The 21785-nt window shown below is 39.3% G+C and overlaps 1 protein-coding gene across 3 annotated transcripts in view; it reads left to right on the forward strand.

Annotated features, from left to right (window-relative positions):
* Positions 1-21785, forward strand: part of lrba (LPS-responsive vesicle trafficking, beach and anchor containing) — an 894965-nt gene that overhangs the window by 579510 nt on the left and 293670 nt on the right. The window lies entirely within an intron of this gene.

A 21785-nucleotide genomic window follows, 5' to 3' on the forward strand; every position in this document is an offset into this window, starting at 1 on the left:
TTGAGAAGTGTTTCTAAGTTCAGTCTCTTGATAAATTCGTTACAAAATGTGACCACACATGGTACAAGGTTTCAAGATCTGTTTCTTGAATTATAACTACAATTCAAGTTTTGCATTATGATACAGTTATTCTGTGTGCCAATTATTACTTATTTGTCTTTTACTTGTTTTCAATTTGAGAGCTATTTTGACTTCTTTTTATTATTAGTTAAGATTTTTAATTGGTTGAGAGAAAAAAAATTACTCGTCATCTTTTAGCTGAATGATCGTAATTGGCGCATAATAAGTGCTACAGCTTTTGTTTAATGCCTTCTTTGAGCTCTTTTCTTAACAAGCCACTTTTCCTTTATGCTTGCTTATAATTCTGTAGCTCAGGCTAATGTTCACTGCAAAGGTCATTTTTGTAGGAGAAGTTACCTGTTTAAGGAAACAATTGTTACAAGTTGGAGATCTGGTAGGTTCAGCTGAGTCTTTTAATCTTTGAATCCCTGTGGTTTTCTTTCAAGAATACCTCTCTCATTCATGTCTCTAAGCCTACAGTCTCATTGACTGAATAGAGTCTATTTATACCCCTCCCTGTTTTCAATCCAATTAAAGCCTTAATACTGCTAGGATTAGAACACGTTTACTTATTAGCAATTGTGGAACTCAAAGGAAATGTACGTCTTGAGCCCTGATAAGTGTGGAAGAAATGTAGAAAAATAACACAATGATTGATAATTTTTTAATGATGGGAGGATTTATAAATTGGTTTCAGTAACAAATATTTTATAAATAGGAATACTTAATATTAGTGAATTTTATCACCTTACAAAGTGGTAATTATGCACAGATCACAAGGTTAAGGCCAGTAAAGATAACCCAATTTGCGTATGTCTTTACAAATTTTACGGTCGTCTTCTCTTCACTTACCTTACCTTTATCCCTCTTTTATTCTGATTTATCTTCAATTGACCAATTTTACCCGCAGCTCAGAAGGTTAAAGCTGTTTGAACATCAAGTTAAAAATGTACATATTGAAGTAACACAAAATCGTACCATAAAATTTGACCAGTGTCTGTGGCAAATCTGCTTTTCAAAAAAAAAGCATAATGCAGTGACAAGCTGTTTCCTTAGTTGCAGTCACTCAACAGTTTTGGCTAGTCTGTTGTCTCCTATGAAAATGTTCATGGAACATAGGAATAAAAATCAATATAGTTTGTAAACAATTCTCAATTTCTTTTAGCAAGTTGCTACCTTATTGGTGCTTTGGTCTCTCAAGGACATTTTTTGATATAAGAATATACTATTCTAGGCTCAATTTCAATGAGCATTAATGGCTTGGTTTCTCTTCTAAATAACTCCAAATTCACCGAGGCACTTTTTAAAAAAAAAATCAAAAATTTTGTGAAAACTGTTTGCCACACATGAGTGGAAAATGTGGCAGTGACTAACATTTAGGAACAACAGAAAACAGATATGGCCTTTGCGACGCTTGCTCTCTGCACCCTCAAAGTAAATTGTATTGATTATTAAAAAAAAGTCACAAATTACCTTATCCACCAAGGTAAATGCTAAAACTTATCATTTTTCTCTTTCACCAATTGTGCAACATACACTGTCAGGCCTTTGAATATCTAGTCTCATATTTCCATATTTAATGGTCCTTGTCTGTCAGCTGATTTCTATTTTCTGACATTCGAAAATGTTCAAAATGTGTGAACACCGATTCTTGGAAGCCATTCTCAGCATAAGCAAAGAGACTTGGTTAAGGAAGCGGGAAACAGGAAGAAAAACAAAAGCAAATGAGTAGCTGGAAAACACAAACGGGTATGAAGAAGAAACAGAAATAGATGGATAGATAAATGCACGTTGCAGGAGGGGAATAAAAGCCACGTCTGTTTGCCTTTTTGATTATTATTTGTGCCTGTGCACTATCTTTTACTGATGTTGACATCTAAATCTCTTTTGATCTATCCAAATTCTTTTGTTGTTGTTCCTGTCTACACAAATTAATACCATCTAGAAACTTAGATATACAACTTCTATTCCTTCAGCAAGTCATTGAAATAGAAATTGAAAATCTGAAGATCCAAGAACTTAGGACTTATCAGTTAGGGAATCCTTCCTTTAACCCTACACTATCACCTAATGCCTAGGCAATTACTACAGCTAAGATTCTGCAAACCAATACAGGTTGGTTAAGTTAGTGGACAAAAATTTGGCAGATGGTGTACAGTATTTATATATGTGTACATTATGCAGGAAGAATAGAAATGTAGTATATTGTACAGAGAGAAAGCTTTGCAGAACTCCACAGTTCAGAGATACCGAGGCCTAAGTATCCTGGTTAATGAACCACGAAAATTTTAGTTTGCAGGTTCAGCAGGTGATTAGGTAGACAATGAAATATTGTAATTTCAAGGAGAATAGAGTAAAAGTAGTAGAGATGTTCTTATACACTTATTAAGGGTGTTGGTAAGATCATATCTGGAATACTGTACGATTTTGCTCTCCTTGTACAAGAAATAATAAGTGGATTAGAATCAGTTCAAAGAATGTTTACTGACTGATATCTGGGATGAAGGAATTTCAGATACAGGGAAAGTTTGGGATGGATGCATCAGAGTTTAGAAGTGTAAGAGACCTGAGTAAGACATGAGATCCTGACAGCTCTTGATAGGATGGATTCTTAGAGAATATTTCCCCTTGAGGGATTAATTAGAAATAGGCAGCACAGTTCAAAAATAAGGAATTCTGTCTCGCAAGTCATTTGTTTTTTCTCTCAGATCGACTTTAGTCTGTGGAATTCCCTTGCCCACACATTGTTGGAGACAGGGCCATTAAGTATTTTAAGGCTGAATTAGATGTATTCCTGATTTACAAGAAAGTCAAAGGACATTGGATAGATTGAAAAGTAACATTAAGGTCACAATCAGACCAGCCATGGTCTTATTGCAGGCTCAAAAGACTGAATGGCTTTCTCCTGATCCCATTTCATTGTGCTATTTTTACAAAGTAGCCTCCAGTTTCAGCACTTGCATTTTTGATAACGAACTCATTATCATGTGGCCAACTTCCGTAGTCACTTTTATCTATCATATTTGTCACGTGTGCAACAAAAGTTGAGATTAATCAGATATTAAGTACTCGTGGTGAGTATGTGCTGCCTGTCTTTAATCAGTGCAAACATAATAATTAGGAATTGGAGTAGGCAATTCAGTTGCTTGAGCCTGATCTACCATTCAATATGATCATTGATCATGTTGACCTCAATTCCACTTTACTGCCATTCCACACAACCATTAAACCACTGCAAACTGAAAATCTGTCTGTCTCCTCCTTAAAACCCATTGCAACTCTGAAACATCTGTATGTCAATAGACAATAGACAATAGACAATAGATGCAGGAGTAGGCCATTCTGCCCTTCGAGCCTGCACTGCCATTCAATATGATCATGGCTGATCATTCCTAATCAGTATCCTGTTCCAGCCTTATCTCCATACCCCTTGACTCCACAATCTTTAAGAGCTCTATCCAATTCTTTCTTAAAAGAATCCAGAGACTGGGCCTCTACTGCCCTCTGGGGCAGAGCATTCCACACAGCCACCACTCTCTGGGTGAAGTAGTTTCTCCTCATCTCTGTCCTAAATGGTCTACCCCGTATTTTTAAGTTGTGTCCTCTGGTTCGGCACTCCCCCCATCAACAGAAATATGTTCCCTCCTGCCAGAGTGTCCAGTCCTTTCATAAGCCTATACGTTTCAATCAGATCCCCTCTCAGTCTTCTAAACTCAAGGGTATACAAGCCCAGTCGCTTCAGTCTTTCCGTGTAAGGCAATCCTGCCATTCCAGGAATTGACCTCGTGAACCTACGCTGCACTCCCTCAATAGCCAGAATGTCTTTCCTCAAATTTGGAGACCAGAACTGTACACAGTACTCCAGGTGTGGTCTCACCAGGGCCCTGTACAGCTGCAGAAGCACCTCTTTGCTTCTATACTCAATCCCTCTTGTTATGAAGGCCAGCATGCTATTAGCCTTCTTCACGACCTGCTGTACCTGCATGCTTGCCTTCATTGACTGGTGGACAAGAACACCCAGATCTCTCTGAACAGCCCCTTTACCTAATTTGATACCATTGAGGTAGTAATCTGCCTTCCTGTTCTTGCCACCAAAGTGGATAACCAGACATTTATCCACATTAAACTGCATCTGCCATGCATCTGCCCACTCACCTAACTTGTCCAGGTCACCCTGTAATCCCCTAACATCCTCATCACATTTCACCCTACCACCTAGCTTTGTGTCATCAGCAAATTTGCTAATGTTATTGCTGATACCATCTTCTATATCATTTACATATATTGTAAAAAGCTGCGGTCCCAGCACGGATCCCTGCGGTACCCCACTGGTCACTGCCTGCCATTTCGAAATGGAGCCGTTAATCACTACCCTTTGTTTCCTATTAGCCAACCAATTCTCTATCCAATCTAGTACTTTGCCCCCAATCCCGTGCGCCCTAATTTTACTCACTAACCTCTTGTGTGGGACTTTATCAAAAGCTTTCTGAAAGTCCAGGTACAGTACATCCACTGGATCTCCCTCGTCCATCTTCCGAGTTACATCCTCAAAAAATTCAAGAAGATTAGTCAAGCATGATTTCCCCTTCATAAATCCATGCTGACTCTGTCCTATCCTGTTACTATTATCCAGATGTGCCGTAATTTCATCCTTTATAATAGACTCCAGCATCTTTCCCACCACTGAGGTCAGACTAACTGGTCTATAATTTCCTGCTTTCTCCCGCCCACCCTTCTTAAAAAGTGGCACAACATTAGCCGCCCTCCAATCCTCAGGAACCAACCCCGATTCTATTGAACTCTGGAAAATAATCACCAGCGCATCCACGATTTCCCGAGCCACCTCCTTCAGTACCCTGGGATGCAGGCCATCAGGTCCCGGAGACTTATCAACCTTCAGACCTAACAGTCTCTCCAACACCAAATCCTGGCAAATAGAAATTCCCTTAAGTTCAGGTCCTTCAGCCACTGTTACCTCAGGGAGATTGCTTGTGTCTTCCCCAGTGAACACAGATCTGAAGTACCCATTTAATTCCTCTGCCATTTCTTCGTTCCCAGTAATATATTCCCCTGCTTCTGTCTTCAAGGGCCCAATTTTTGTCCTAACCATTTTTTTGCCTTGGACATACCTAAAAAAGCTTTTACTATCCTCCTTTATATTCTTGGCCAGTTTACCTTTGTACCTCATTTTTTCTCTGCGTATTTCCTTCTTACTAATCCTCTGTTGTTCTTTAAAAGCTTCCCAGTCCTCCGTTTTCCCGCTTATCTTCGCTAAGTTATACTTTTTCTCTTTTAACCTTATATGTTTCTTTACTTCCCTTGTCAGCCACGGCCGCCCATGTCTCCTCCTGGGATCTTTCTTCCTTTTAGGAATGAACTGATCCTGCATCTTCTGCATTATACACAGAAATATCCGCCATTGTTCCTCCACGGTCTTCCCTGTTAAGGTATTAAACCATTGAACTTTGGCCAGTTGCTCCCTCATAGCTCCATATTTCCCTTTATTCAACTGAAATATTGTCACTTCAGATTGTACCCACTCCCTCTCAAATTGCAGATTGAAGCTTATTGTATTATGGTCACTACTTCCCAATGGCTCCTTCACTTCGAGGTCACTGACCAATTCTGGTTCGTTACACAATACCAGATCCAGAATCGCCTTATCCCTGGTCGGCTCCAGCACCAGCTGCTCTAAAAATCCATCTCTGAGGCACTCCACAAAGTCTCTTTCTTGAGGCCCGATACCATCCTGATTCACCCAGTCTACCTGCATGTTAAAATCCCCCATAACAACTGTAGTAACATCTTTGCGACAAGCCAATTTCAGCTCCTGATTCAACTTACCTCCAACATCCAGACTACTGTTTGGGGGCCTGTAGATGACTCCCATGAGGGTCTTTTTACCCTTAGTGTTTCGAAGCTCTATCCACACTGACTCTACATCCCCTGACTCTAGGTCCGCCCGCGCAAGGGACTGAATATCCTCCCTTACCAACAAGGCCACCCCACCCCCTCTGCCCGTCAGTCTATCCTTACGATAACACATGTAGCCTTGAATATTCATTTCCCAGGCCCTGTCCCCATGAAGCCACGTCTCAGTTATCCCCACAATATCGTATCTGCCAATTTCCAAAAGAGCCTCAAGCTCATCCACCTTGTGTCTAATGCTTCGTGCATTCATATATAGAATTTTTAATTTGTTACTGCTCTCACCCTTCCCCTCAACCCTTATTTCACTCAACTTTACAGCATGATGCCTTTTCCAGTTTTCTGCCTCCTTGATACAGTTGTCTTTCTTGACTTCTCTTGTTCTAACTACCCCTTCAATTTCCTTTTTAAACATCCAGCTTGTCCCCTCCCCCCCGCTACTTAGTTTAAATGTAGCGGTGTTGCAGCAGAAAACCTGCCTGCCAGAATGCCGATCCCTGTTCTATTAAGGTGCAAGCCATCTCTCTTGTAGAATTTATGGTTACCATAAAATATACCCCAGTGATCCAAGAACTTGAAACCTTGCTTCCTGCACCAATTCCCCAACCACAAGTTCAAGTCCATTATCTCCCGGTTTCTGGCCACACTAGCCCGAGGAACTGGAAGCAAACTGGAGATAACCACCTTGGACGTCCTGCTTTTTAGCCTTCTTCCTAGTTCTGCGAAGTCTCGCTGTAGTATGTTCCTCCTCTTCTTCCCGACATCATTTGTGCCGACGTGTACCACCACCTCGGGCTCTTCACCCTCGTCCTTGAGGATGTCCTGCACTCTGTCCGCGATGTCTTTCACTCTAGCACCAGGAAAGCAACACACCATCCTTAAATCCCGTCTGCTGCCACAAAAACCCCGGTCAGTTCCTCTCACGATGGAGTCCCCTATTACCACGGCTCTATGTGATGTCCGACTCTTCCGCTCTGCTTCTGCAGCAACTTTTGATTGACAAACATGGCCGCCTTGCGAACTGGTAGTGTCATCAGACTCTACTGTTTCCAAAAGCTTCAACTTGTTCCTGACAGGTACTTCTCCCGGCGTCTCTTGCACCTGTCTCCTCTCTGCCTTCCTCATCGTCTGCACTCTTCTGCTCTCTTCTGGCATGATTGGTGTAATAACATCACTGAAGGTCTTGTCCAGAAAGATCTCGTTCTCTCGGATGAGTCTAAGGTCTTCGAGTTCTTTCGTCAGTGCTGCAATATGCTCGGTCAATTGCTGAATGTGCGCACACTTTCCGCACATATGTCTCTGTCAACAATGCCTTTTAGCATCTTATATACCTGAATTAGATCTCCTCTCATTCTTCTTCTCATCTCTTGCGCCCTGTCCAAGCTTTTCACATTCAAGAGAAACTGGGTTTTAGACGATTACTTTATGTATGCAATTACACATGTACAACAAGTTTCCATTTCTGGAACAACTTTATTGTAATGTAGCAAGATGTTCCAAAGGGCTTTGAGAATTATTAATCAAAATTTTCCAAAAAAAGTATCTGCAATTTTCTCCCTTCACTGTTGCAAGAAGACTGTATAATTGACTGCTTATTCAAGTTTCATTACACTTATAACTAATATTATGATGGGAGGTGCAGCATTAAATATTTAAACCCCCCAGTAGTGGTGGCATGATGGCAAATTGAATGTTCACAGGCTGTTTTTGTAAACTGATTATCATCTATCTAGCATTAGACTTCGGTCAGCATGCACCATTGTTTGTACCATTTGACTTGCTGCTGTACTTTTGTCACACTATTGTAACTTTCTGTTTTACTACATACCAAGTTGTCATTTGATGTGTTTTGCCTAACTTACTTTGTCATGCTGTATTAAAAATTCTGGGTGGCTGTCGTAAATATCTGAAGGTCCTGTCTAATCTGGCTTTAATGTGATTCTTGCATCAGAGAAGACTCGATGTTTATACATAAACACGGAACAAATACTCAGCTGGTCAGTCAGTATCTGTTGATAGAGAAATAGAGTTAACATTTCAAATTGGTGAAAGACAATCAATCTGAAACCTTAACTCTGTTTCTCTCTCTGAAGGGTTTTCAAATTTTGAGTTTCAACTCCCAGTGGATTAACAGGCCAGACAATGGGGTCCTCCTCCTATGTAGCACCAATTGTATCAGTGAAGTGTGGACTCAAATATAGATAGTCCTGCAATTGGCTCCAAAGCCCTTGACATGCACATGCATAATGTTTCTCTTGCAATAATCTGATGGTATGGTCTGATCACAAAATTGCTGCAGCAGCCACTTGACCCACCATGTCTGCACTGGCTCTTCAAAGGAGCACCAGTACCTGATGCTAATCTCCTGCTTTTTCACTGTACCTTTACATACTATTTCTATGCAAATAATCATCCAATGCCCTTTCGGATACCTCAAATGAACCTGCCTTCCCCACATTTTCAGGCATTGCATTCCATTGCCTAACTACTTGCTAAATGAAAGGTTTTTCCTCACATCACACTTGCTTCTTTTGCACATTTTAAATGTAAGTCCTCTTGTTTCTGTTCCATTTATGAGTAGGAACTTCTTCACCCTATCTACACTCTACATCCGGCTCATGATTTTCAAAGCCTCAATCAAATTTCTTCTCCACCTTCTTTCTCCAAGGAAAACAGTCCTAACTTCTTCAATCTATCCTCATAATTAAAGTTTCTCATTCCTGGAACCAGTCTTATAAATTGCTTCAGCACTGTACCCCAATGTGTTAACATTTTTCCAATAGTATGGTGCCCACGACTGTATTTAATACGTAATTCAGTTCAACATCACTTCTTTGTATTTGAACTGTGTGCCATTGTGCGAAGTTAAGAACACCTGCACTTATTAGCTGCTCAATTCACTTAAGAGGTGGTGATGGCCAGGAGGGATTATCGCAAGACCATTAATTTATAAACTCAGGTAATGTTCTTGAGAGATGGTTTCAAATCCCGCCATAGCAGATGGTGGAATTTGAATTCAATAAGAATTAAAGGTCAAATGATAACCATGAAATCATGGCTTATGTGTGACTCTGGACCTACAGCCATGTGGTTTATTCTTAATTGCACTCAAGGCAATACATGTTGACCTTGCCAGCAAAAGCCACGTATAATGAAGAAAAACAAAACTTGTCAGGCCATCTTCAATGATCTGTGCACTTAAACACCAAGGTCCCTCTGCATGTGCACCCCTTTTAGAATTGTATACCCTATTTTATATTGTTTTTCAATATTCGTCCGACAAAATACTTTACATCACACTTCTCTACATTGAGCCTCATCAGCCATGTATCCACCCATTCCACCAACTTGCCAATGTTCTTTTGGAATTCCACACTGTCGTCCTCAAAGTTTACAATTCTTTCACATTTTGAGCCATCTGCAAACTTTGGAATTGTCCCCTGCACACAGGATCCAAATCATTAATATATGCCAGGAAAAGTAATAGTCTGAAAACTGACCTCTGGGGATCTCCACTGCAAACTTTCCTCCAGCCCTAAAAGTATTCATTAACCATTACCCTCTACTACTTATCACTCAGCCAATTTTGCATCTACTTTTTGTACCTTTTATACTATGAACTATAACCTTTTCCTCACAAGTCTGTTGTGGGTACTGTATCAAACAACTCTAGAAGTTTGTATATACTACATCAATAGCACTACCTTTCACAAGCCTTTCTGTTACCTCTTAAAAAAAACTCCAAACTAATTTAACACAATTTCCTCTTTAGAAATCCATGCTGACTCTTTGAAATCAAACTACCCTTATTCATGTCAGTATAAATTCTATCCCAACTAATTGTTTCTAAAAGTCTCCCATCACTGACATTAAACTGATTGGTCTATAATCGATGGACTAATCCTTACAATATTTATTGAACAAGGCTGCAATGTTTTCTATTCCTCAGTCCTCTGGCACCTCCCCTGAGTTCAAGGAAGGCTAAAAGATTATAGGCATCCTCCTCTTTAATAAAGACAGATCCAGAGTATTCATGAAACACCTCTACCATGCCTGGCTTGAAATAAATTCTGAGAAGTTTTTGTTGCCTCAAACAGAACCTGAAAATAGTTTGGTGCTAAAAAACCTGCCTGTTCTGCAACCCTGAGTTCTTGCTCTCACAGCTCTAATCACTTTTCTGCTTTACATCTTCTTATAAATCTCAAATCTCAACCCTACTGTCCCACTTCTACCGCTATTCCGCACCCTCTCCCCACTCTTACTCTGGTGTAAAGTGAGCTCAGGTTCTTAGGAGATGCATTATTTTGCTTTCCACAAGGATTTTGCATGTCTTCTTCTCGATCCTTGTATCCTTTAGAGTCTATCTACACAATGTATCTCATCAAAGTCAAGTACTGTTTTAACAATGATAGTTACCTTTAGTTCATTGTCATAATTTTTAAACCAGCTACAGGTTCATCTTGAGCTGGTTTAAACATTAGCTGGCTGCATTCTAGGTAATAGTAAGTAGCTCTTTATTTTCTTCCCCAAAAAATTAAGAATTGTGTATTGTGTCATGAAAAATTATGGCTTACCTTGTTGGCTGTGGTTTCTTGTTAGCTGAACCTGGCTTTGTCACTACAACCTCTGCGAATCAATGTAGTATTTGTGGTCTTGCTTTTTACTCTTTACTCCTTTTGTTGCTTTCTTGGTGATTCTACAGGTATCCTCTACCTGTCTTCCCTTGTTCCCACTTCACCACTCTGTCCCTGCCACCTCCTTTACCTGCAGCCCCCACCCACCGCCAGTTCTGAATAATGGTTACACCCGAAATGTCAACTTCTCTACCTCCTGATGCTGCCTGGCTTGCTGTGTTCTTCCAGCTTCCTACCCATCTACTCATTATTCTGATGTCAGAATCAGTTAAGATAGTCAATACCCCCCACTCCGGTCACCTGTCTAATTAAAGGAACAACAGTTCTGAAACCTCAGCAGCCTCATTAAAAGAATGGGGCTCTGCTGAAGCAGTTAAGAGACCAAGAAAGTGCTTCAACATGAAAGTACCTTTGGAGAGGCATATTTAAAATAAGAATTTAAGCATCCAGGTTAGCAGGACCACGCCACCCTCAATAATGCATCGGCCTCACCTGACCTCAAGTGGAAACCTTTCTAAATGGTTCAATGGAACAGAGGTGGCTGTGTTTCCTTTCTGTGGTCCTTCTTTGCATCATGGATTCTCCATTCTGATGGACCTTGGATCTCTGCAGGAATACAAGCTCCATGGTACTGACAGCCTCCTCATGTGTTAGGCATGTTGCCTACCATCAAAACATCTAAATTACCTGTAGTTGTAACCTTAACTGTGTTACTACAATACCTGCCTTTGTTTGTCACTTTTTAGAACAGTCTTGATAAAAGGTTGCAGACATAAAACATTCACTGCATTTTTCTCTCTGTAGTTCCTGTAAGAACTGTTTTCTACTTTTATTTCAGATTTCCAGCATTTGCAGAATTTTGCTTTTTTTAAAACACAGCTTCTTTTATCATGCATCAGCCCACCTACCCTCCTAAGTATAATTCATTTTCCATTTTATGTTCCATATACATTTTGCAAGATTTCTCAAATATATATGAAATAACAGACACAGGGATGCTTCACAACTGTGGATCTTCACAGATATTTGATTTGGAATCTCAGGTTTGTTCTGCCATACAAAAATAATCTGTCACTTACCTTGTACTGTATTTTATGAATCAATTTTATACTTAATAGTCAGTTAGACTCCAGTATGCATTGTCACTTAATTCTCTTTTATTTTTGACTACGCTGAGAAAGCAGTTATTTATAGTCAGTACAACCCATACACTGTCAGTTGGTTCCGCAGTTTTACATATCTTTTGGAATTAATGGGTCTACGTTTCTTTATGAAAAGAAACAGTGTTCTTGAATATTTTTGGCACGATTTGTAGAAGACTAAAAATTCAACTTCAGTTTGAAATTTTTTACAAAAGTGAAACACATTTTTTGACATATTAGCCTGAGTGCTGTAACTACTGAATTGTAGGATTAGATACAGAGTTGACTAAATTATAACTTATCTGAAAAGCTAATTCACATATGCAGAAAGATTAATCTAGGCAAAAGAACACAATTTATTTAATGATTGTTGTTTTGTAGGACAGTATAGTTCTTTCAAATGCTGAAAATCCAAACAAAATTGTCATTTGAAATTCTGTAAAAGACGAGCCTTTTGAGATGTCTGGTTTTTACAATGCACAATATTTTAACAGGAATGAAGACTCATGGCAACATGAATCTTAGATGGAATTTTCTTAGGTTTGATATTTTATAAAAATTAATTTTGCTTATCTTTGTGACAACTGATGTTATAGGAGAGCTCTGCTGTATTTTTGTTTCAAAGCCAATGCGTAGAAACAACATGGGTATAACAACATGCTATAGTGAATTAATTAGATGAAGAAGAAATGCAAAGTGTATTCTGGAATTTGTGTCATGGTTTCATCAACCACATTTTGGCGGTACTGGGGCAGACCCCACGCCACAGTGGTACGTACTGTCATTAAAAGCCCGATTTGTGTGAATGCTCATTAATTTGATGAACTCATTTTCTGATGGAAAGTGACATGTCTGATTGTAAAGAAATGCCTATGGAGTGCACTGAGGCCAGTCAGCAGTGCTGGATAAAGATGCAGTTATTTCAGCACTAAACCAATGATCTGTAACACTTGAGTTCTTTGCTTTGTCAAAATGTGGCATAATGAGTGAAAGACTGTTGCATCTAATGAAGCAGCATGCACCAATACTGTTTAACCTTCTGACCAATTACCTGATCAGCACTCTGGATGGTGACTTGGAAAAAACATTTTGCCATGTATATTTTATTTCTAGCACAAGCAAAGTCTCTTGAGGTTTCACTGTATGTATTGATGCTTTTCTGTAGAGGACCAAGCATCAAAAGGGCACTGAGCAGTTCAAAATGCAAATATTTAACAGTCAGAGGCTTTACTAAATCCTCACAACACTCGTTTTACATTTGCAGTCTCTTGACCATCTGAACCAGATGTTATACCTATACATTCATATCTATTTTTCATCACAGTGAATAGAATAATTTTACTGTACATTCAGATCTACTTCCATTTTGCAGAATAAGCAAAGGTTGTTTTTCTTGATATGAATTGATTTGCAATTTGCAACATTGGATAAGCCTTTAAAATGAAGCCAGAAAATTCTCTCTGTGCCTACCATGTTGTGTTTTATTAGTAGTAGGGATATTCCCTGTTTTCAGACGCATGAAGTATTGGTGAATGGATATTATTGTTTTGTGTTTATTAATCATTTAACACAATCCATAAGCTGACAAAAGGAACACAGTTCATTTTGTATTACTACTTGTTTAGTGTAGCTGAAGTTTTGGTGAGATGACAAGATTGTTGTATTGTGACAAACCGGTGAATCCAAGCTTGTGTTTGGCTATCAACAGATATGATAGTACCTGGTAGATTTTAATAAGAAACCTTGGAAATGCTCACTTCAAATGTCACTACAAATAATCTCCACTTTCAAGAAACAAATACTATTTTTTGGTTTTGGGCTAATGTGCCTTTGACAAAAGAGAAAATTAGGTGATTGAAGCTCAATTTGTAACATGTTATTAACCATTTCCACATGAATAGATCAGTAAAGGATAATGGATGAGGGTTTTATTATTACCTTTCTGCTAAAATGAAGTGGTATAAAAGATAAGGTGATGAGATTAATGAACATAAGGAAGAGGTGCAATCAATCAAAATCCAACAGGGAGATGGAATGACAGTATTTTCGATTTGGGGAGATTTTTGTGAAGTAGCTCTGAAGGGACCCACATACTTATCTAAACTTCATTTGTATAGGCTACAGCACCTTGTCTGATGAACCTTATCAGCTTTGTTTGCTCATAGAAATGCAAATCAAGTATAGCTCTTGTGGCATTCACATCTTAAGGCTATTTTCCTCAAAGTGCAATTTCAAATGGAATCAGAGAGCAAAGGGGGAAGTCCCAGCTAGTGGCATTCTAAATTATTTACAGGCAAGGGGCTCTGAGGTGCATCCGTCCAGCACAAATATTACATTACAAAATAAGAATTTCAGACTGTCATAAATCTGTCTGATGTGGCAGAATTGAATAAAATAGTTTTGGTTGTCCTAGAGACATCAATTTGCCAGTCAGAGCTTCATGTATCAAAGCGTGTTCTTAAGGGAACCCATGAAAATATCAATATCATGGTTAATATAAATGAAATTAATTTTTAAAGCTGGGCTAAAGGTTGACACCTGAAAAATTGCATTACTTTGCAGAAGAGAAATTTCTGTCTTAGAGTGAAATTTGAGGTCAAAGGGGCAAGTAATTTTCACAATCTTCAATGAAACCAGTGAAATATGAACTTCATTGTCACTGAGCCTCTAAGCGATAAGATAAAATGACTTGATATATCATTTGTTGCTGGTTTATCATCTCCACCAGTAATTGAAAGAGAAAACACTAGATTTTAAAAAAAGATTGAGTAATGAGGGAATGGGTCACATTGCTTTTAATTTTTTTTAGTTTTTGACATTGAACTGCCTGGAACAATGAGGGTAAATTAAAATAATTACTCTGATAAATTGAGTTTGTAGCCTAATTATAAATTTGCTGTGAATATTTAGCCCTTAAGCTGTGCCCAGGGAGGAATCTACTCATTTTTTCACAATCCTGTTTTATATCCATAATGGCAAAGACGTTTTAGTACTTTGCTTTAAATGAAGACTGAATTGCAAGATAACTTTGAAAATTTCAGTAATATTACTAATATTAATTTTCTCTACATTGATCTACTTGAATTGCTGTTTTTATTATATGCCATATGTCTAGTGATTGATTTCTGTTCTTATAAGATCTTTGCATTTCATTTGAAAATGCACATTCATTACATAAGAATCATAGCTTTTATTCTAGAAATTTTTTAAGGAAGGAAAAAATTAAATAAACTAAATCATTTGTATGCTCAGGGAATGTTGGTCCCGCTTAGCATCCCCTTGGTTGTAGTCTTAGATCATAAATGATTATTCACAAAACACAACTTTGAGTTAAATAGTTTATTATTTGGCATTTTTGACTGTTGTGTATATTTCTACCTATCCTTTCTTTCATTTTGTTTGTGCAATTCATGGTTTAATAAGGAAACAGCTTGACTGTTGGACCTGCTTTTCCTTTTACTCTACTAGGAATAACACACAGATTTACCATTCACCTAATTCCATGCCATCTGTCTCCGATATTGAGAGCATGCTGTTCTCACAAAAGAAACAAGTACTGAAATCACAAACTGTTCTTTTGAGTTCATGATGGGGTAGTTCGTGCATTGAATTAAACATCTCACAAAACTGATTTAGAACATAGAATACAAACCATTGAACTTTATTTAGTGCATTTCTTGTATTTTGGTCACATGCTGAATGCAACTTAGTACACACTGAGTAAAACAGGTTGCAAGCTTTCAGTCATCTCAAATGATAATAGTAGATACAAGCATAGGATTGCTCATTTAGTAACTAAAAAAAGTTACTCCTTTTTCAAACTGCAGTTTTTAATGGTTATCTTGTGCATGCCAATGCAGAGCAAAGGCAGTGATGCAGTTTCTATGACAACTGGTTCAGACAAGGCAGAGGCCATCATCTAGGGTACTGTCAATGAGAGAGTGCCAGAGACCAAAAGTCCCAAAGATGGGCTGTTTGCACCTAATCCAGTTTTAATTGAACTCCAGAGACTTTGATGTGAAGCTGCAGATCAGGCAGATACTATTCCAGGGAGGAATCAGACTTGCTTAGCCAGGCCTCAGCTGTTCCTCACTACTGTCACCTTGTTTTAATGAGTACTTTAAGAAACTCTTATCACAAGCCTTCTTTGCCTGTTAGTTCTATTTGAATATTTTTGATTAATGCTCTCTTCTGCACAGTGGCAGAAAAGTGGCCCAATCCGGTTGTCCCTTAACACCTTCATAATTAGGCTTTAAAATAAAAGGCAAAACTGGAGCAGCAAAGACACAAAGTGGTTTCAGGCTAAGGATAGGATTAGCTTGAATTGTGCAGGCAGACTAAGCATCTGTGTGTGTCAACTGAGATGACAGGCATTGTAACGAGTTACTCTGACAACCACTAATTCCATGGAGAGATTATACCGAGTTCATTTGCAGTTTTTTGTTTAGGTTTAGCTGACAAAATGATACTTAACCTTTTACATAGGCAGCGTATTGCTTTGAACGTTTCTGTATATGGGATTAAAAGGTTTTGATCAGTATAGGAACCCATTGCCATTCATTCTTCCAAAAGTGATTTATTGAAAATTCATTTTAGAAATTGTATTCTCGACCCAGATTTATCTTTTTTAAAGAAAGGAAGTGGTTGTTTTGAAAGCTAGCATATTAAGATATGAGGTCTTCGATTAATGTTTCCCTAAAAAATAAATAATTAAGAATCTTTATTGTGATCATTGCACATCATTGTGAATCATTCTCTTAATTGTTTATCTGAAAACATTAAGCTTGCTGCATTTTGTTTACACTTTATCTTCTGTTAGTTTCTAATTTAATCATGCATGTGTGCATGTGCAAGCATCCACTCATGCATTCATTTTCGGTCACTAATTTTAAATATACCTACAATACTATTCAGGTGCAACATGTTCAAAGTGACAGATCACCAATCGTATGCATATTTGTATCAATGTTTTGATGTATACATAGTTTGTATACCAACATATATAGTTCTTTAGTAGTTAAGAATGCAACTTGAAATGTTTTTTTTATCTGTGTTATTTCACAAAAATTGAATCCGAAAATCATACTGCTTCAGCAATTTTTTTTCTCCCGTGACCTCACTTACATTTGGAAGAAACTAACCAATTCAACTCCTCAGTTAAATGATTCATATGTTTCATTGATAAAATAGAATCTTGAAAATTGCTGGAAAAAGACACATTTTCATCAAAGCTTTTTGTCGTGCACTCATCAGGATAATTTGCAAACATATCAGTTTAAAGGGAAAACCAACATTATGCTGATGAGATGAGTGCGTTGATTCCATGATAATTAGGCTTCCGTGTGCAATAGGATTGGCCTTATTGGCAACCTTATAAATAGGATCTGAGCCATTTGCTCACCATGCAAGTTTGAGGTTGAAGTAGAGAACATCAAACCAATCCTGGTCAGATTTCTCACTCTGTGCTGCACAAAACTCATGAATGGCCCCAAGGCCATCACTTTTGACACTGAAGAGTGCCCAGTATACCTCAGATAACTGTGGAAAGATATCTCAAATATTTGAACAATAGGTAAAGCTAGCTTTTTCATGCTTCTACTGTGCAATTGCAACACAAGCAGTGTTTGCATCCACATGAGATTGCTGTTAAACCAGGAAGGTATTCTGCTTCTCAGCCAAATGATCAGTGTGATGTATAAATTTCAGAGCTGGTGTGATCTTAGGTATGTAGGTGTCGCCGTAAAGATTGGTGGGTCGTATCAAGCAGTAGAGTTATAGAAGTTTAAAGCATGGAAGCAGGTTCTTCAGCCCAACTTTCCATCCCACCCAGTTTTCATAATTAATCTAGTCCCATTTGCCTAGGTCCCTCCACACCTATCCCATCCTTTTACCTGTACAAATGTTTCTTAAGTGGCAAAATTATTTTTGCCTCCAACATTACCTCTGGCAACCTGTTCCAGATACATGCCATTGCCAAAATTGCCACTCTGGACCCTTTTGTATCTGTCTATTCTCACCTTAAACCTATCTAATTTTAGACTCCTCTCCTATGGGAGAAGCTGTTGGCTATCTACCTTATCTAAGCCTCTCATGACTTTATAGACATCTACAAGGTCATGCTTCAGTTCAGTCTCTTATGCTCCAGGGAAAAAATGTCCCAGTCCATGTAGCCTCTCCTTACTCACCTTATAACTCAAACTTCCCAGTCCAGGCAGCATCCTAGTAAATCTTTTCTGTACTTTTTCTAGTTTAATAGAATCCTTTCTATAGTAGGGTGACCAGAACTGCATGCAGTACTCCAAATGTGGCCTTACCAATGTCTTCTACATGCAAGAAGACAACGCAATTCCTAACTTCAGTGCTCTGACCGATGAAAACAAGCATGCTGAAAGCCACCTGCACCACCCTAATACCTGTGACTCCACTTTCGAGAAGCTATGAACCTCTACCCTAGATTTTTCTCTTCTATAACACTTCCCAGAGCCCTACTGCTGACAATGTAAATTCTGCCCTGCTTTGACCTACCAAAATGCTAACCTTGCATTTATATAAACACCATCTACCATTTCTCAGCCCATTGACCCAGTTGATCAAGACCTTGCTGTATTCCCAGATAACCTTCACTATCCTACCACTCTTGGTGTCATCCACAAGCCAAGTTACTATACCTTCTAAGTTCTCATCTGAATCATTTTTATAAATGATGAATAACAGTGGACCCAGCAGCAACCCCTGAGGCACATCACTAGTCACAGGCCTCCAGTTTTGGAAAACAACTCTTTACCACCACCCTCTTTCTTCTACCTTCAAGCCAATCTTTTCTCCAATTGGCTTGGTCTCCCTAGATTCCATGAGATTTAACCTCATTCAACAGTGCAATACCTTGTCAAAGACCTTGCTAAAGTCCATGAAGACAACGTCCACCGCAATGCTCTCATCTACTTTCTTGGTCACCCTTTCAAAAAAAAAACTCTTATCAAGTTGGTGGGACATGATTTCCCTCACCCAAAGCTACGCAGACTCTCCCGTATGAGTCTTTGCCTGTCTAAATGCCTGTATTATACTATTTCTCAGAATCTCCTCAACAACTCATTCACCACAGACCATAGGCACTGATCTGTAGTTCCCAGGCATTTCCCTGAAGTCTTTCTTAAATAATGGCACAACATTACAAGCCTTCCGATCTTCGGGCACTTCACCTATGGCTGTCGATGATACAAAAATCTTTGTTCGGGACCCTGTATTTTCCTCCCCAATCTCCCACAAAGTCTGGGATACGCTTCTTCAAGTGTCAGAGATCTACCTTAATGTGTTTTATGACTTCCAGTGCCTCCTTTTCTGAATTGTGGGCTCTCTTCAAGTCATCACTATTTATTTCTCCAGGTTTTCTAACACCCATGTCTTTCTTGAAAGTAAGTACTGATGAGAAATATTCATTTAGGATCTCACCCATCTCTTGTGGTTCTGCATAAAGTTGACCTTGTTGACCTTTAAGAGGCCCTATTCTCTCCTGCGTTTTGCCTTTCATGCCCTTGGAGAATCCCTTTGGATTCTCCTTTACCTTATCTGACAAAGTCACCTCATGTCCACTTTTACCTTCCTGATTTCCCTCAAATGGAATCTGACATGCTCCATACAACTAAAGGAACTCACTTGATCCATCTGTGCATTGCATGTCATATGCCTCCCCCTTTTTCATGACCATGGCCTCAATAATTCTAGTCATTCAGGGTTCCCTATTCCTTTCAGCCATAACCTTCACTGTAACAGGAATATGATGGCCCTGAACCCTCATTAACTCACTATTGAAAGCCTCCCACTTACTGGACATCCCTTTGCCTGCAAACTGCCTCCCCCAATCAACTTTTGAAAGATACTTTCTAAGACCATCAAAATTGGTCTTGCCCTACTTTAGAACTCTAACTTATGGGCCTTTTCCATAGCTATTTTAAAACAAATAGAATTTAAAGTCACGAGTCCTCCTTAACACTTCCATCACTTGCCCTGCCTTCGTTCCCAAGAGGAGGTCATGTTTTGTCCATTCTGTAGTAGGGCCATCTACATACCGCATGAGAAATTCTTTTTGAGCATACTTAACAAATTTCTCTCCATCTGAGCCCTTAACACAATGGCAGTCCCAGTTGATATTAGGAAAGTTAAAGGCCCCGACTATTAATACTCTATTATTCTCTCAACTATCTGCGATCTCCTTATATATTTGCACCTCAATCTCCTGCTAACTATTGGAGTATCTATTGTGCAATGCTATCAAAGTGATCTCCCCGTTTTTATTTCTCAGTTCTTACACATGTAGACTCAGTAGATGAACCCTCAAGAATGTCCTGTCTTAGTACTGCCCTGATGTTCTCCCCAGTCAAAAATGTAACTCCTCCTCTATTGCCTCCCTTTCTATCTGTACCGTGGAGCATTGAGCTGCCAGTCCTGTCCTTCTCTCAGCCATGTTTCTATAATAGCTATACTATCCTAGTCTCATGCTGCAAGTAAATTTGCCTTGCCTATCAGGTCTCTTGCATTGAAATAAATCCAGTTTAAACCAGAGTTCCCTTGTTTTCTGCCATACTCTTGCCTGCCCTGTCTAGTATTACGACTATCAATACTGCCTTTTCTGTCTAACGTGCTCTCATTACCTTCTATACTGTCCTCAAACTTCTGTTAGTACTGCTTTGGACCCCCCCAGCTAGATGAGTTTAAACTATGTCAAGTAACTCTTCCTGCCAGGATATTGGTCCCCCTCCAGTTCAGATGCAATCTGTCCATCTTGGAAGGGTCACCTCTACCCTAGAAGAGATCCCAAATATCCAAGAATTTGAATCCCTGCCCCTGCACCAGTTCTCAAGCCACACTTTCATCTGTCAAATCCTCCTATTCCTACTCGCGCCTACAAATTACTACCTGTGAAATCCTGCATTTTAAACTTCTGCTTAACTCCCTATTATCACTTTTCAGGACCTCTTCCCTTTTTCTACCTGGTACCAATGTGTACAAAGACCTCTGGCTGCTCATTCTCCCCCTCAAGAATTTCGTACAACCACTCAGAGACATCCTGCATCCTGGCAGCAGGGAGGCAAAACACCATCTTGGACTCTCGATCGCAACCATAGAAATGCTTGACTATACACCAAATAGGCGAGTCCCTTACTACTAATGCTCAATTGGATTTTGCCTGACCCTGATCTATAGCAGAGCCAGTCATGGTGCTATAGGTCTAGCTGCTGCCGTTGCACTTCCCTGAGAGGTTATCCCCTGCAAACAGAATGCAAAATGATCCCTTTATGATATGGGAATAGCCACAGGAGACTCCTGCACTACCTGCTTGCCGCTCCTGGCAGTTACCATCTGCCTGACTGAACCTGTGGTGTGACCACATCACTATAACTAGTGTCTATTGTACTTTATGGTCCTGTATGCTCCTAAGTGTGTTCAACTGCTGCTCCACCTGTGGTCTGTGAGGAGCTGCAGCTGATTACACTTCCTGCAGACGTCGTCCTCAGGGACACTAGACTGTCCCCTCATTTCCCACATCTGGTAGGAGGAACGTAACACTGCCTAACTGCATTTCTGACCTGTCACAATAAGAACAAAGAACAGAATCTTACATTGTCCTTACCTTGTTGCTGGTCGCCCTCTTCACTGAAGCCCAGTATTCATCAAAATCCATGCTTAAACCTCCAGCAACACTTCAACAACAAAGCACCCCTTTTCAAAATGGCCACTTAGCTAGAGCTGGTGTCCCTTTTAGTCACTCCTGGATGGTCGATTGTGACTGAGCTGTCTCCGTCCAGAATCCTCCTCAGTTAGTTCTCAGCAGAGCCTTCTGTATATCTTTTTGTATGTTCATAGCAAACAAAGTACTGAGTGTACCCAACTGTTCCACACAAAATTTGCAGCACACTGTCCAAGATTGGATATGATTCCATAAGAGAGCACTATTTTCTTTATAATCCTGAGACTGCAATTAATTACACTGACAACCAATTAAAAGAGCCAGTGAGCTGGCAGT

The sequence above is a fragment of the Chiloscyllium punctatum genome, chromosome 1 (genome assembly GCF_047496795.1).
Source record: "Chiloscyllium punctatum isolate Juve2018m chromosome 1, sChiPun1.3, whole genome shotgun sequence".
NCBI classification, from domain to species: domain Eukaryota; kingdom Metazoa; phylum Chordata; class Chondrichthyes; order Orectolobiformes; family Hemiscylliidae; genus Chiloscyllium; species Chiloscyllium punctatum.